At 35.2% G+C, this 18,071-nt stretch overlaps 1 long non-coding RNA gene across 1 annotated transcript; it reads left to right on the forward strand.

Moving 5' to 3' along the window:
* The first annotated feature begins 13,102 nt into the window (after positions 1-13,102).
* On the forward strand, positions 13,103-16,825 carry LOC103239953 (uncharacterized). Its single transcript, XR_005241244.2, has 3 exons — positions 13,103-16,009; positions 16,149-16,232; positions 16,329-16,825. It is a non-coding gene; the product is annotated as an uncharacterized lncRNA (long non-coding RNA).
* The last annotated feature ends 1,246 nt before the right edge of the window (positions 16,826-18,071 follow it).

An 18,071-nucleotide genomic window follows, 5' to 3' on the forward strand; every position in this document is an offset into this window, starting at 1 on the left:
TGTATATTTCTGTATGGAAGCTGATTTTTTTTTTACTTTTAGAACATAGAATTGTTACCAATATCTGTCTAGGTAAAAGCTAAATGTGTGTCTTTTTATGCTTTTGTTATTAACCCTGAATAAAATTTTTAATTTATTTTCATTAGGAGAGCCAACATTCCTGTTAAGGTAGGTTCTTTTCATAATTTCATTAATTATTATATCTATCTTTTATTATTTTTCTTCCTGGAAAAACATTACTTGCATATTAGTGCTTTTGAATCTGACCTTGAAGGCATTAGTATATTTTCTTATTATTTGTATTAATTTTTTTTTGTTAAACATTATGGGAATTTTTTTAAGTTTGTGAAACCTACTACTTAATTTTAGAACATGTGTATCAGATTTTTCTTCCAGTTTATCTATTGAATTATTACATTTAGAAATTATGATCTTATTTATTTACATTGTTTTGTGTCTTAAGTTTTTATCCTTGAGAATACTTAATATCACTCCTAAATGTTTCCTACTGTCTCTGTAGGAGCTAACAATTTTAACATTTAGCCTTTTCCCCCTCCCTTGCATTCATAATCCTCGTAAAAAGCATATTTACTTTTGTCTTCATGGATATTGTTTCCAAAGTAGGGAAATTGTTCACTGACAGAAAGTGATAAACCAGTTGCAGAACATGAACTTACCTTTGCCATGGATCACTGGCTGACTGACATGGGGAGAGTGGATGGCTTCTCTGCTTCTAGGTTTCTTCATGTACCAGGGAGGATGGTGTGATCCTGAAAGACATAATGAAGAAATTAAAGTTCCATCGTCAACTCAGAATCCACTAGCAGAGTATGTATATGACAGACAGCTCTTCAAACTTTCAAAGCAATGCTCTGACACCTGCAACAGCCAAGTATTCCGTGGATATTTCCCCAGATGCTACTGCTAACTTAGAAGCCCTGGGCTCACTCAGGCATCCCAGACAATTTTCTCTGGAAAGTTGCAAGGCCTGTAATGCACTAAGATTTCTCCTATCCATTCATCCATCATATTTATTCTTGTGAGTACTTATATGGCAGGTTTAGAAGAGAGGGGAGTTAAAAATGTATATTTCTAACATATCTTCACCTTTCTCTGATATCCCACTTTATTTTACATATTATAAACCATTTAAAAGTCAGTATATGGGAATCTAAAAAGGGATGGGTTATTGTCTTTAAACAAGCAAAATGGAAATAATGATCATGATGATGGTGAAGATAAAGACACCTTATTGTCAAATGATTCAAAAAAGGTATTTACACAAAAGTGCTAGTAGAGAATAGACCCTGTAATCCCATTTATTCACACATTCATTTACTAAGCCAACAATTATTTATCAGCATCCACTTTATGCTAGGCACTCTGTTTTTTGCTGGGAATACAAAGATAAGTAAGAAACAATTTCTCCTCTTGAGAGGCTCACAGTCTGAAAGTTTTCATAGCATTAGCTGCAGCAATAGCATAGCGCTAATAATCAACATTTCTTTTATACCTAGAATATTCTATGTTTTCTAAGTGCTCTGCCTATGCTTCCTCATTTACAAGCATTTAAACTGTTTTTTATGAATAGGATATTGTTACTATCCTCATTTTGCAAGTTAGGAAACAAAGGCATTTGGAGACTAAGCAACTTGTTCTGGATCATGCAACTATTATAGAATTCAAATGCAAGTAGTCCAACTCCAGGATCACCTTGTATGTTGCAATGATATCTTGTTGAGTCTATATAGTTTAGAAAGCCATTTGTGAAATAGTGATAACACTAATAATAAAAGAAGAGAGGTTTAACAGTCATCTAAGCAACACCGAGTAAGCAGGAAAGAGCACTGCTATGAAAGAGCATCTTAGAGAGTTTTAGTGATCCGTGCATTGATCAACGTGATGTTAATTTTACTGGGCTAGCTGAAAGGTTTGTATTGGAAGGGAGGCAACATGGAAAAAATCTGGATTATAAAAATTATCTTGTTGAAGAAGAACATGATAAAACAGTGAAATGTAATGTAGAAAAGCTTACAGTGTTAGATAATTAAGTTCAACTCTTCAAATATAGGTGCAATTAATTTTTTAAACTCCTTCAGATCATGAGGATTAATATATCAATTCTTATGAAAAACATTTTGAAACTTGAAGAAAATACCAAGTCATGTCAGTAAAAAGCAGAAAAAATTATCTGAATAATATGAATCATTGAGAATTCTTGACAAGGTGAACACACCTTCTTATCTCCATTTTAGTCAGAAAGAAGAAAAGAAAGAAAATATTATTTTAGTTGAGTCATTTGAACATTTAAGCAAATACAGGTATGATGATTTAACAACTCTTAGGCGTAAGGGTTTAGTGTTCTATTATTACTAACAAGACAGACTTTTGTTAACTTTTTTCTAAGAACTGTTTCTTTTAACTTACTCAGCACATGTGGCAAAACAAACTTGTCAAGCAAAATGGACCCTACAAACCATGGATAATATAAATTGTAGAAAATTATAAGATGAATTTTTACACATTGCCTTTTCAATGAGGAAAACATTTATTGACAGAAGTTGTTATAGGAAAATTGAGCTCCTTCTTTTGGGTGCTGAGGAGAGAGTACAAGAATCTCAGGCCTTATATTTTAAAATTTTCATAGGTCTATTCTGAACCGTTTTAATATATCTTATTTTTAACGTCAGTACCCAGAGCTCCTCATTCCTGTTCATGTCTATGCAGATACCTTAACAATTACTATGTTTATATCCATAATATCCACAAATAAACAGCTTTAATTTTTTCTAATTTTTGTGACTTTTTCTTGCCTTAGAGCACAAAGATTTTCAATATAATGCCAAATAGAAGTAGTAAGAGCAGACAAGCTTGTATTATTGCTCATCTCAATATTTCACCATTAAATATGATGAATGTATTTTGTTAGTAAATGCCCTTTATTGGATGGAGAAAACCATCATTTATTGCAAATTCACTAAGATTTTTTTAAATTATGAATGATTCATGAAGTCTAACAAATGTTTTCTCTATATCTACTATAAACACACTCACACATTTTTATTATGCTTATGTGATGCATTATGTGAATTAGTTAATGATGAATCAACCATTATTGCATTTAAAATATATTTCTGGATTTACTTTTTAAATTTTTGACAATGATTTTGCTTGTCTTGTCAAGAATGGTAGCGGTATGTAATTTCCTTTTGATATAATGTCCCTGGCCTCACATAATAAATTGGTAAGTGTTTAATTCTTCTGTACTTTCAAAATTAAAAATATGTAACATATGTATTATTTCTTCCTTTAGAGTATGATAGAATTCATCAGAGAAGAGCTCCAGAGGCTTGGAGTTTTCTTCGTAAGAAGTTTTTAGTCTAATCAATTTTTAAAATTTATTTGATACATTTCAATTAGTTTAATGATTACATAACTGTCTTATTAAATGCACTTAATAAAAATACTTAATGTGTAGTATTTTAATAACAGTACTAAGTATATTTATATATTGATAATTACATTTAATAATTATGCATCTAATGTTTATTTTGATAAATTGTATTTTTATGGAATTTGTGTGTTTTGTTCAAACTGCTGATTTTAGTGTCATATTAATGATTCATATTTCCTTATTTTCTTTTTTTGTTTATTGACAAATAATATTGTATTATTATACTTTTTATGTTTATAGAATCTCTTATGAAATTTTTTATTTCTGGTATTAGTGAATAGTAATTTCTGATTCCTTTTTTTCATAATTTTTAATAGCTATTTAGTGGTTTTAGTAATCATTACAAAAAAGAATCCTTTGCGTCTGTTTATTTTATTTAATGAATGCATGTTTTAAATTGTGTTAGTTCTGCTCTTATTTTTATCATTTTATTTCTCCTATTTCCTTTAAAGTTATTTTCTTTTATTTTCATTATTTTCTTAATCCTAATGTCTTTCAGAACTATTTGAGTTGTATCTTTCAATCTAATCTAAAATCTTATTTTTACTCTACTACATTTAACACATTACTGATATTATTGCCTGTAAGTCTATCATCCTGATATGTTTCTGTCTTTTTTGTTTGTTCCTTTACTTGTTCTTTCTCGATTTCTTTTGTATTATTCCAATATACATATTTTTAAATTTTTCCATTTTGTCTCCTCTTTGCTTTTTAATTTCATTTTTGTGATGCTTTTAGTATCATTAATTTATTCATTATTCTAGAAATTACAAAATGCAAGCTTAGTTTAAAACAATTTTATTTATGTTAGTACATTTACCATCTTCCACAATACAAAACCTTACTATAGTTTAACTCCCATTGTTTTATCTCTGCCTTCTGTGATACAAACTGCATACATGGGACATCTTTTAATATATCTATCTCTGTTACAACCTCTTCAGTTAAGTTGTTTTTTCATTCTTTTTTGTCTTTCAGTTTCCTTCTGGATAATTTTCTGCCCACTAATTTACTAAGCATTTCTTTATTCCATATATTTATTTTTATAGCTCTATAATGGTCATTGGATTATTTTTCTAGATTCTGTTTTCAATTGAAATACTCTATTGATTCATCCAATTTACCCACATTTATTTCTGTTTCCTTTCACATGTTAGATGTAGTTAAGTTCTTATTGCCGATCAGGGTCAGTATCATCTCTGGGTTTACTTCTATTAGCTGCCTTCACTCTTCATTATCAGTCAAATTCTTCTCAATGTATCTAGTAAATTTTGATTAATGAAACATATTGAAGATGACATAATATAGACGCTCTGGACTATGTTATTTTCCCCCAAAGAGTAGTGGATTTAGTCTGTCTTGTAGCTAAATTCCCTGCTGATTTTACTAATCTTGCTGAGGCATGGTTTTAGGCTTGATTGGGATAGTTCTATTTTAATTTTTCTCTTTTTCCAAGGGTATAGTTCTTCCCAGGCTTTACAGCTAGGATATGTATTTTTCCGGAATCTTCATTCAACAGCCAGGATATGCATTAAGGCTTCTTCACTCTGACTGAGCCTGAATATCAAAGTCAACATTTCTCCAACACTCAGCAACCTTTGAAATATCTTTAGCTTCCTGTCAATTGCTTGTCCTTGTTCTTTCTCTCTCTCTCTCTCTTTTTTTTCTCTCTCTTGCAATAATCACAGTCCTTGCCTTTACAGTTTAGAAGGTGGCCAAAATCGGATGAAAATGTTTCACAGATATCTAGGACTTCTATTCTGTAGATACCTTCTTTCCAGTAATCTGACTCTTCCTCCATCTTTGCTGCCTTAGCAGTATTGAAGCCAATCTGTTTCTTCCCACTCTGCGGCTCTCCATTTGCAGTATAATTCAGAATGTGCCCTGAAGGAGTAAATATGGTGTAAATATGGGCTCACTTAGTGTGCCATCGTCTCTTGGAAATCGTAGCCCAGTATTAGTTGCTGTCTAGTGCCTGCAGAAAGTTCTTTTTAATATTTTATATTTTTTATTTTGATATATATATATATATCAAATATATATATATATGGGCTTCCCCAGTAGGAAAGTAAAGGTATTCCTTTACTTTCGTGGAGGGTAAGTCGTTCATGGCCAGAACCTAAAGGCCCATTGTCATTTAATTACTCAAAATTATTTATTGCAAGACTGAATTAGTTTCTGAGAATTCAATGTTGTGCAAAATAACAGGCTCTGCTTTCAATACTCATGTTTTTGTGGAGAATGCACACAACTAGAGAGATACAGCATTTTCTGTCTGGTGAGGAATTTATAGTCTCATAAAGCACTCAGAAATTGATTTTTAAAATCTTTAAAACTCTTCATGTATCTTAGGTTTCTTTCCCCACAAGTCACCACAGAATACCTTTGACAAGAAGATATAATTGAGATATATGGCCCTAACTTATTGGCATAAATTATCAGTCTTTGAAGGTTGTCATTAAAATGTTGATGAAAAATTTAAATATAGCATGCTTTCTTCTTTAAAAATATAATACATATATCAATGTACATTATATCTTTAGTTATGTATACATTTTGAGATTTATGACCACGGAATGCTGCAATTCTTTTCAACCAGAAATGTAGAGTGAAGAATTTTGCCAAAGTATCTACCTCTGCATAAATATTTAATTTGAAACAAGTAAATATATTATGCATTTATATATAGATAAAATACTAAACAAACAATTAGTATATTAGTGTTTTTCTATAAACAGCTAATGTTAGTATTTTTTTTTAACATATCAAGGAGTTTAGCAGATAATTTTCTAAAACCTTCCATTATCTGTGGACCCCTATTTAGTCAGTTGATGTAGGTTAAATCAGACTGTGTAGAATTTTTATTCTCGTTACAAATAAATATTTTGTAAATGCCCTTTCAAAAAGTTGTATAGTATATCCCGGAATGTCATAAGTAAAATAAGAACTTTTTCTTTATCTATACTTTCCAAAAGCAGGGGATTTCTTATTTAAAGTTTAAGTAAATTGCTCACAAATTAATAGAATTACAGTCATCCCTAGATTCTTCATAAGGTGGTTTTAATATCCTGAACTATTTGAAATGAATTTTATAATGCTTCTGGTGTTTTTATGTGGAGAAAGTCTTAATCCAGATCGATAATTTCTGGTTCAGAAGAATGTGAAAACTTAAAAAAACCCTCTGGCCGGGAGCAGCGGCTCACGCCTGTAATCCCAGCACTTTGGGAGGCCGAGGTGGACAGATCACGAGGTCAGGAGATTGAGACCATCCTGGCTAACACGGTGAAACTTCATCTCTACTAAAAATACAACAACAACAACAATAATAATAATAATAATAATAATAATAATAATAATAATTAGCCGGGCGCAGTGGCGGGCCCCTGTTGTCCCAGCTACTCGGGAGGCTGAGGCAGGAGAATGGCGTGACTCTGGGAGGTGGAGCTTGCAGTGAGCCGAGATGGCGCCACTGCCCTCCAGCCTGGGCGGCAGAGCGAGACCCCGCCTCAAAACAACAACAACAACAACAAAAAGAAACAAAACAAAAAAAAAACCCTCCAATTAATTCAGCCTTAATATGATTTTACTGAAGATGTGTTGATTTTTGTTATTGCTTTTAAAGCTTTTGCCATATATCTTAGAGTATTTAGAAGTTCTTAGTTTTCATCATCTATAAAAAACATATGACCTGCTGTATAAGTCTCAGTCTATCCAGGAAGCATACAAATGAGAGTGTTTCGTATTTCTTTGTTTATATTAAAGATAAGTCTGGGAAGCAAGATGCTACTCAGAGTTTTTCAACCTCACCACTATTGACATTTTGGGTGAGATAATTATTACTTGTGGTGATGGGCTATCCTTCGCCTCATTGGATGTTTAGCAGCATCCCCAGCTTCCAGCTACTTCATATTTTCCACCCTAGTGTGACAATCCAATACGTTTCCGGACATTGCCAAATGTTGCCTGGCATGGGGAGGGTTTTGTGTGTGTGCTAGACGAAATGATCTAGCTCGCAATACAGAAAATGTTGCTAGAGAAGATATGTCCACAACAACAGAATGGTAAAGCAGTAGGGCACAGGGTAGTAATAGGTACAATAGAACAAAACAATAACTAACAATGCAGCGCTTTTTAAGCATCAGACATTGCTATAAAACTCTCTGTTTTAAGTTGCATTATATTCTCAACAAGCTTATTAGTTAAGTATTATCATCTGCATTTTACAGACTAGGAAACTGATGTACACAAATTTAAAATTACTGCAACATACAACTAATAAGTGGTTTTAATCTTGAGAAGGATTATCTCTAATAGGAGTTTGTTTATCGTTTTTGTTTGTTTGTTCACTTTTTTGTTTTGAGACGAAGTCTCCCTCTTGTTGCCCAGGCTGGAGTGCAATAGTGTGATCTCGGCTCACTGCAACCTCCGCCTCCCAGGTTCAAGCGATTCTCCTGCCTCAGCCTCCTGGGTAGCTGGGATTCCAGGCATCTGCCACCACACCCAGCTGATTTTTGTATTTTTAGTAGAGATGGGGTTTTACCATGTTGGTCAGCCTGGTCTCAAACTCTTGACCTCAGGCGACCTGCCCACCTCATCCTCCTGAAGTGCTGAGATTACAGGCATGAGCCACTGTGCCTGGCCTGTTTATCAGTTTTTAATATAATTTTTATTTAAAATAGTTTGATTTTATTTACTTTTTTATAATTTCAACTTTTGTTTAGGAATCAGGAGGTCCATGTGCACATCTGCTACATGAATATATTGTGTGATGCTTAAGTTTTGGATACAATTGAATCCATCACCCAGGAAGTGAACATAGTACCCAACAGTTAGTTTTTCAACACTTGCCCCCCCACCCCCCACCTCCCTTTCCCCTCTGGTAGTCTCCAGTATCTATTATTACCATCTTTAATTCTGTGAATACCCAATGTTTGGCTTCCATTTATAAGTGAGAATTTGTGGCATTTGGTTTTCTGTTCCTGTATTTGTTCAGTTAGACTAATGGCCATGAATACAGGTGTATTCGTGTTGCTGTAAAGGACATGATTTCATTCTTTTTATGGCTGCATAGTATTCCATGTTTTATACGTGACACATTTTCTTTATCCAATCCACTAGTGATGGACAGCTAGGTGGATTTCATGTCTTTGCTATTGTGATAAGTGTTGTGATAAACATGCAAGTGCATGGGCCTTTTTGGTACAATGATTTTTTTTTTCCATATATATCTAGTAACAGTATTGCTGGGGCAAATTGTAATTCTGTTTTAAGTTTTTTGAGGAATCTTCAAACTGGTTTCCACAATGGCTTAACTAATTTACATTCTCACCAACAGTTTATAAGCCTTCCTTTTTCTCTGCCAGCATCATTTGTTCTTTTGACTTTTTAATAATGACCCTTTTGATTGTTATGAGATGGTATCTTGTGAATTTGATTTTCATTTCAAATTCTCAACACTTGTGATGTTGAGAATTTTTTCATTTGTGTCTTGGTCACTTGTAAGTCTCCTTTTGTTGGTTCATGTCTTTTGCCTACTTTTTCATGAGGTTACTTTTTTCTTGTTGAATTATTTAAGTTCCTTGCAGATTCTGGATGTTAGAACTTTGTTGCATGTATAGTTTAGAAGTATTTTCTCCCTTTTTGTAGGTTGTCTGTTTACCAAATTGATAGTTTCTTTTGATAAGCAAAATATCCTTAGATTAGTTAGGTTCCACTTGTCAATTTTTGTTCTTATTGCCATTGCTTTGGAGGACTTGGTTATAAATTCTTTACCAAAGCAGATGTCCATAATGATGTTACTTAGGCTTTCTTCTAGGATTCTTGTATTTTGATGTCTTACATTTAAATATTTTGCTTTTATTTATTTATTTTTTTTGAGATGGAGTTTTGCTCTTGTTGCCCAGGCTGGAGTGCAATGGCACAATCTTGGCTCACCACAACCTCCACTTCCTGGGTTCAAGCGATTCTCCTGCCTCAGCCTCCTGAGTAACTGGGATTACAGGCATGCACCACCACACCTAGCTAATTTTGTAGTTTTAGTAGAGATGGGATTTCTCCATGTTGGTCAGACTGGTCTTGAACTCCCAACCTCAGGTGATCCACCTGCTTTGGCCTTCCAAAGTGCTGAGACTGCAGGTGTGAGCCACTGTGCCCAGCCTACATTTAAATCTTTAATGCAACTTGAGTTAATGTTCATATATAGTGAAAGGTAGGGGCTCTGTTTCATTCTTCTGCATATGGCTGGACAGTCAAGCCAGCACAATTTACTGAATAAGAAGTCCTTTCTCATTGCTTAGTTTTGTCAACTTTGTCAAACATCAGATGGCTGCAAGTGCGCAGCTTTATATGTAAGTTCTCTATTCTGTTCTATTGGTCCATATGTCTGCTTTTGTACCAGTACCATGCTGTTTTGGCTACTGTGGCCTTGTAGTATGGTTTTGTCAGGTAATGTGATGCCTCTGGTTTTGTTCCTTTTGCTTAGGATTGCTTTGGCCTCCTTTCTTGTTACATATGAATTGTAGAAGAGACTTTTATAATTCTGTTAAAAATGACGTTGATAGTTTGATAGGAATAACATTGAATCTGTAGATTGCTTTGGGCAGTATGGCCATTTAACAATATTGATTCTTTCAACCATGGCCATGGAATGTTTTTCCATTTATTTGTGCCATCTCTGATTCATTTCAGCAGTGCTTTGTAGTTCTCCTTTTACAGACATTTCCTCTCCTTGGTTGGATGGATTCATAGGTATTTTATTTTTCCTGTGGCCATTGTCAATGGGAATGAGTTCTTGATTTGGCTCTCAGCTTGAATATTATTAGCGTATAGAAATGCTACTGATTCTTATACATTGTCTTTGTATTTTGAAACTGCACTGAAACTATATATCAGTTCCAGGAGACTTTTGGCAGAATCTTTATGGTATTTGATCTATAAATCATATTGTTGGCAAAGAGAGATAGTTTGATTTCGTCTTTTCCTATTTGGATGCCCTTCATTACCCTCGCTTGCTGGATAACCTGACTGGGACTTCCAGCACTATGTTGAATAAGAGTAGTGAGAGTAGGCATACTTATCTTTTTCTAGTTCTCAACAGGAATATTTCCAATTTTTGCCCATTCTGTGTGATGTTGGCTGCAGGTTTTTCAGAGATTGCTCTATTTTTCTGGAGGTATGTTCCTTCAGTGACTAATTTGTTGACAGCTTTATCATAAAGGGAGTTTGGATTTTATTGAAGGCTTGCTCTGCATCTGTTGAAATGATCATATGGTTTTTGTTTTTCATTCTGCTTATGTGGTGAATGTCATTCATTCATATGCATATGCATATGTTGAACCAACCTTGCATCCCAGGGATCAAGCTTACTTGATCATGATGAAGTAACTTTTTGATATCCTGCTGAGTTTGGTTTGATGGGATTTTGTTGAGGATTTTTGTGTCTGTGGTCGTCAGGAATATTGGCCTGTAGTTTTATTATTATTATTCATTCTGTGTTTGCCAGGTTTTGGTACCAGGATAATGCTGGCTTCATAGAATCAGTTATGGAGAGTCCTTCCTCCTCAATTTTTTGGAATAGTTTCAGTAGAATTGGTACAGCTCTTATTTGTACAACAGAATTCTGCTATGAATCCATCTGGTCTAGGTGTTTTTTGGTGCTAGGTTTTTTCATTAATGATTCAATTAGGAGCTTGTTATTTGTCCGTTCAGGGTTTGAATTTCTTCCTGATGCAATCTTGGGAGGTTGTGTACTTCCAGGAATTTATGCAATTTACCTAGATTTTCTGGTTCATAGTAGTGTCTGAGGGTCTTTTGTGTTTCTGTGGGATCAGTTGTAAGGCCTCCCTTGTCATTTCTGATTGTGCTTATTTGGATCTATTTTTTTCTTTATTAATCTAGCTAGCGGTCTATTAATCTTTTTAATCCTTTCAATAAACTAAGTTTGGTTTCATTGATTTTTAATGGATTTTTTGCATCTCAATTTGGTTCAGTTTTGCTCTGATTTTAGTTACTTCTTTTTGTGCTAGTTTTAAGGTTAGATTGTGCTTGTTTTTCTAGTCCCCCTGATTTGATGGCAGATTGTTAATCTGAGATGTCCAGGTAGGAATTTAGCACTATAAACTAACCTCTTACCACTGCTTTTGCTGCGTTCTAGAGATTTTGGTATGTTGTGTCTCCATTTCATTTATTTCAAAGAATTTTTGGATTTGTTCCTTAATTTTGTTGCCTATCCAAATGTCAATCAGGAAGAAGCTGTTTAATTTACAAATAACTGTGCAGTTTAGGGAGATCTTCTTGGTATTGATTTCTATTTTTATTCCACTGTGATCCAAGAATACGGTTTGTATGATTTTGGTTATTTTTTTGAAATTATTGAGATTTGATTTATGGCTGAGCATGTGGTTAATCTTTGACTATGTTCTGTATGTGGATAAGAAAAGTGTATATTCTGAGGTTGATGGGTGGAGTGTTCTGTAGATGTTTATTAGGTCCAATTGGTCAAGTGTCAAATTTAACTCCACAATTTATCTGTTAGTTTTCTGCCTCGATGATCTAACATTGTCAGTAGGGTGTTGAAGTCCCCCAGTATTACTGCCTGACTGTCTAAGTCTTTTCATATATCTGGAAGTAGTGGTTTTACAAATTTGGGTGCTCTAATGTTGAGTGTGTATATACTTAGAATAGTTAAATTTCCTTGTTAAATTGAAAATTTTATCATTATGTAATGAATTCCTTGTCCTCTTTTGTTAGTGATCGTTTAAAGTCTATTTTATCTGATATAAGAGTAACAACCTCTGCTCCTTTTATCGGTTTGCATGATAGATCTTTCTCCAATTCATTATGTGAAACTATGAATGTTGTTATCTGTGAGGTGAATTTTTTGAAGACAGCAGATGGATGGGTCTTGTTTATTTAACTGGCAACTCTGTGCCATTCACGTGGGGCATTTAAACTGTTTACATTCAAGGTTAATACTGATATGTACGGCTTTGGTCCTATTGTGATATTTTTAGCTGGTTGCTTTGTAGTTTCTATTATTTGGTTGCTTTATACGGTCTGTTGGCTATGTACTTAAGTGTGGTTTTATGATAGCCAGTATCATTCTTTCATTCCCATGTTTAGAACCTTATATCTCTTTTAAGACTGGTCTAGTGGTAACAAATTTTCTTTGTGCTTGTTTGCCTGGAAGATTTTATTTCTTTTTTCATATGTGAACCTTAGTTTGGTGGGATATAAAATTCTTGCTTGGATTCTCTTCTGTTTAAAAATGCTGAAAATAGACCCATAGCATCTCCAGGCTTCTAAAGTTTCTGCTGAGAAGTCTGCTCTTAGTCTGGTGGGGTTTCCTTTGTATGTAATCTGACTTTTTCTCTATCTGCCTTAAGGATTTTTTTTCTTTAGTGTCAACCTTGGACAGTCTGATGACTATATTAGTTAGTGATGTTCATTTCATATATTGTCTCTCAGATGTTTTCTGAATTTCTTGTATCTGGATGTCTAAATTAGAGAGATTTTTACTAATTTCCTCAAATATTTTTTCCTATTTGTTTACCTTTTTTCCCTTCTCAGAAATTTCAATAATTCATTGGTTTGGTTACTTTACAGAATTTCAAATTTCTCAAATATTATCTTTGTTTAAAATGTTTTTTATTTATTTTTGTCTGTGAACGATTGATCTTCAAGTTCTAAAATTTTTCTGCTTTGTTCAGACTAATGATAAATCTTTCAATTGTATTTTGAAATTACTTAAGTTTTTGGTTTTTTTTTTTTTTCAATTCTAGAAGCTCTACTTGACTCCTGTTTCAGATTTTTATGTCTTCCTTCATTTCCTGGATTGGGGTAGAGGTTTATTTGTGTTGATTTTCTACCTTGTTTTAGATCTCGTTGCACTTCCTTGCAATCCCTGCTTTGAATTCTTTATCTGTTATTTCTGAGTTTCCATTTTGATTAGGAATCATTACTGAAGAGTTAGTGAGATCCTTTGGTGAATCTTACGTTCATATCTTTCATGGTGCCAGAATTCTTGTGCTTGTTCCTTCTCGTCTAAAGACACTGGCACATCTCATTTTTGTAATTATTTTCATGCAAGTAGGATTTTTTCCCCCTCTTTTCCCTATAATGTTATTGTTTCATTTTACTTTCCTTTTTTCTTTTTCCTTTTCCCAAGGTGGTGTGACTGTAGAGAATGCTAGGTAGGATATAATGGCTTTGATTCTATAACCCCATGCACTCCTTTCATTAGATTTTGTAGTGGGCTGTGCAGTTTGACTTACAAGCCAGTAGAGGGTGTTTATGGGTAACAGCTATCTGCAGCTAACATAGCTGGGTGTATACTTAATCTTCGTTTACTGGGTCTCAGAAGCTCTCCGTTACCTCAGGCAATGGGCTGATTCATGGAATGCACAGTAGTCTGAGCTTCTTGCTCTACCCTGGGACGTTTGGAAACCAAGATAAATGTGGTCAGATTAGGCAGGCCAACATACAGGTCCTCCAGTGGCAGGCACAATCACCAGTGCTGAGGGAGAATCCAGAGGGCAGACACTAAGCAACCAGAGGGGACCCTAGACATGGACCTGGGAAACCTCCTGGGCCCCAAGTTCTCTTTACAGAAGGTGGGGCAGCCTGAAATCTTAATCCAGGATAGTGAGTGCTCCAGATATATGGATATCTGCCTGGGCATGAAGCAAAGAGGACCCCTCTGCTCCAACACACACACACACACACACACACACACCCCCGGATCTCAGCACAGGAAGAGTGGGGTGGGTCAGGCTGGTGACTCAGGCAAGCATGTGCTCTGAATGCCTGAAGATCTGCTTGGGAGTGGGGCAGAGAGGGTCCCACTGCACCACAATCTATTTCCATGAAGGTTGGGGTAGCGTAAAAGCTGCTGGTTCAAACAAGTGAGCCCTCCAAATGCCTGGAATTCTGCCTGGTCCTAGAGCAGAAAGGGCTCTACTGCACCATGCTCTCAGTGGAGTAGTCTGGGGTACCTAGCAATGACACATGCAGAGTGCTTCCAGGTCATCAAGTTGGACTTGTCTTCAAGGTCACTTGTCACTCAGAAGAAACTACAGCAGTAGCAGCTTTCCTACCACCACAGGCCTGTGAGAGGGAAGAGCACAATTCCAGAGTTTACTACTCAGGTGCTTTTCACAATTCTCACTGTTAAGGCCCCTCACTCACTCCAGAACAAGTGCTCCAATCTCTTGCCCAAGACAGAAATGTCCACACAGCCACACTGCCGGGTTGCCAAAAAACAGATGACTTTGTATGAACCCGGATGAAAAATGGCATCTTGCTGTCAGTCCCAGATCTGGAAAAATGCCTGTAGCTTCTGGTGTCATTCCCTTTCAGTGCCTCAAGCCTCTCCCCAAGTTAGCACCAGCACTTGGGAGAAAGCACTTTCCCTCAGCTTGGGTTGCTTGACTCTTTGGTGGAAAGGTAAGTCACAGAGGGAGGCTCTCTGTCTCTTTCACATACTGGAGTGTCTCTCTGTCTCTGTCTCTTTCACATACTGGAGTGTCTCTCTGTCTCTGTCTCTTTCACATACTGGAGTGTCTCTCTGTCTCTGTCTCTTTCACATACTGGAGTGTCTCTCTGTCTCTGTCTCTTTCACATACTGGAGTTTCACTCACTTTTATCAGCTAGTTGCTGTCATGGGGGCTGTTTGGCTATGTTATCCTCCCTGGGATCTGGAGTGTCCAGAATTTTAGTGTGCTCCCATTTTCCTTTTTGAATTAAAGCTCACAGAGTTAATGTTTATGCACTGTCTTGCTATTTCCAAGTAGCCGAGGCACACTAAAAGCCTTCAATCCAACATCTTAGGGAAAAAACCCACAAACACAAATAGTTTAAATTTACAGAGAAGTTACAATTATAATACAAAAGATTTTCCATATGGACCATAACTAGTTTTCCCTATAGTTTCCCCTACTTTTTATTACTATGGTATATTTTTCACAAATAATGAATCAATCGTAATACATTAGGATAAACAAAAGTTTATACATTATTCAAATTTTTCAGTGTTACCTAATGTTCTCTTTTTCCTCTAGGGTCTCATCCAGATACCACATTATATTTAGTTGTCTTGGTTCCTTAGACTCCTCTAGACTGTGAGTTTCTCAGGTCTTCCTTGTGTGTGTTTTTTTTGTTTTGTTTCGTTTTGTTTTGTTTTTCTTTTTTATGACCTTGACAATTTTGAGAAGTACTAGTCAGGTATTTAATGGAAAGGTCATTGGCTGGAGTTTGTCTGATGTTTTTCTCAGTAGTAAATTGGGGTCGTGGGTTTTAGAGAAGAAGAACACAGAGGTAAACGGACATTCTCTTCTCCTTAATTTGAAGCTGCATTCAAGGGTACAACTGCCCCACCCCCAAGCGGATCTCCAGGTATTCAGAGCACAAGCTTGCCAGAACCAGCAGCCTGACCCACCCCACTCCTTCTGTGCAGAGATCCTGGGGAGTGTGCGTGTGTGTCTGCGTGTGGGGGGCCCTCTGCTCTATCACCAGGCGGATACTATCAACTTGAATTATCACAGATGATGCTAACTTCATGTACGTGGCTGAGATATTGTTTGCCAGATTTTGGTAAAGTTACTCTTCTTCTTAAGTTCCTCTTTTCAAACTGTAAAGTGTTTTCTGTTTATTGGTTTATTTGTTTTTCTTCTTTTTCATACTGCGCCTTTGGGAGAAGATCACTATGTGCCGCCTAAACTTACGGAGTGGGGAGTTCTGTTGCACCATAAATGCATGTACATAAATCACTCTGGATTCTTCGGTATGTGGTATTTGAATATGAACTTATGGTTATTTGTTTTGCGGTTTGTGTTATAAACCAGTACTCCTTTATTTATTGCTATTTTTTTTTTTCCAGCTTTGGCCATTGAGAGCTTTTTCAGTTGATTCCTGTGTTCCATTGACATACCCTCATTAATGTGTGTGACTGTGTGTGTGTGTGTGAGTGTGTGTGTTTGAAGCACTTTCTCCCTTTCTAGCACAATAAGATGTTCCACAGGCATCTTCTACCTTCCCTGCCTCAGCCGTAGAATCAATTATATCTCCAGGAAGTCCTGGTTCATTTTGTTGGAGAATGATGTTGGAAAGAAAGATCTGGGCACTTGCAGCATTCATTGCCACTGAGGAACCCTTGCTTCTAGGCCCTCTCAGCTAACAGAGGAAGGGAATATATGTGTATATAATAAGTTTTATATATACTTATATCTATAAATATTTATATATGTATTCCTCTGTATTTGTTCTGTTTGTATTATACTGATTACACTGATATCTCCAACTAATTCACTACTTCATGAGTCATACAAGTTTTCTCCCCTTACTTATCTGAGCTTTTATAAAACTAATTATTAAAGTGTATAATCATATTATGGAACTGTGTTTTATACTTCAATATAGGGTGGTTGAAAGGGAAGTTTGTGAGCATTTATTTGAAAATCTATCATTTAACAAGTATAAAAACTGAGGCATAGAGCATAGTCTGCATTCAAAAGAAAATAGAGAATTTCATTTTACATATCTTTAAAATGACCTATAAGTAGAGCTTTTCTAAGAATAAGTTGAATATATTCTGCTGTCACCTAGGATAATGCCTCTTGTCATTGACTTCTCTTATGTTAAGTAAACACTTCTGTGTGTAGGAGAATCATGTTCACCTAGTTGCCACTCCTATCCTCCACTCCTTTGGAGCCTCTGAAAAGTCTACAAGTCCCAGCACCTCTACATTCAGGCAGGGAGTGACAGTGACACTTCTAGGCTGAGGATGATGAGTGAAATCCCAGGTGACCTTGCTTCCCTAAGGGGAAGCAACAAGTATAACTTTTTTGTCTTGCTTTTGTTTATGTAATAAATAATAAATGGCAATTTATGTTAGCTTTCAGCCACTTTGAAATGCTCTATTTCAATTTTAGCTTAAAAAAATTACACATTATACATAACTTTTTATTATTATTGCTATTAAATTAAATGGCATTTATACTTGAGTGGTTGTAATTCTGGGTATATTGAGTGATTCTGGAAATAAATGACAAATTTTGTAATGACAATTAAGTGGTATTGAAAGAGAAAATACCTGCTAGTAGAAATAAGGGATATTTTGTGGGGGATAATTTTTTGTTTTTGTTTTTGTTTTAGCACCTAGAAGGATACAGTCTATATGTCAATTTAGGAGAATTCCAGGGAAGTAATTTAATTCTGGTGGAAGACTGTCAGATGCAGTTGAAAATGGACATGGATAAACTAGAGCTCATAAACTGGTGACAATAATTTTGAAGTGAATACATTTAGGCAAAATAAAAAGAGATTTTACACACACACACACACACCACCACCATTATGTACATAACCAGGACATTTTATATTTAAATTACATCATAGAAATAGTTGCTCAGAAAAGTTCACCTATTGATACCCCTGGAGAATGTGTAATTGCTTGAAATTAGCTTAAATTGTATTTTATAAAGTCTCAGTGGAAACTTAAATGTGTTGCTTAAACAATATTTTGTATTAAATATAGTTTCACATTTTCATTGTCATAAAAAGACTCTCAAGTCACTATGAGGTTTGACACTGAAAAGACGAAATAATACATATACTGATTCCT

Source organism: Chlorocebus sabaeus, chromosome 13 (genome assembly GCF_047675955.1).
Source record: "Chlorocebus sabaeus isolate Y175 chromosome 13, mChlSab1.0.hap1, whole genome shotgun sequence".
NCBI classification, from domain to species: Eukaryota; Metazoa; Chordata; class Mammalia; order Primates; family Cercopithecidae; genus Chlorocebus; species Chlorocebus sabaeus.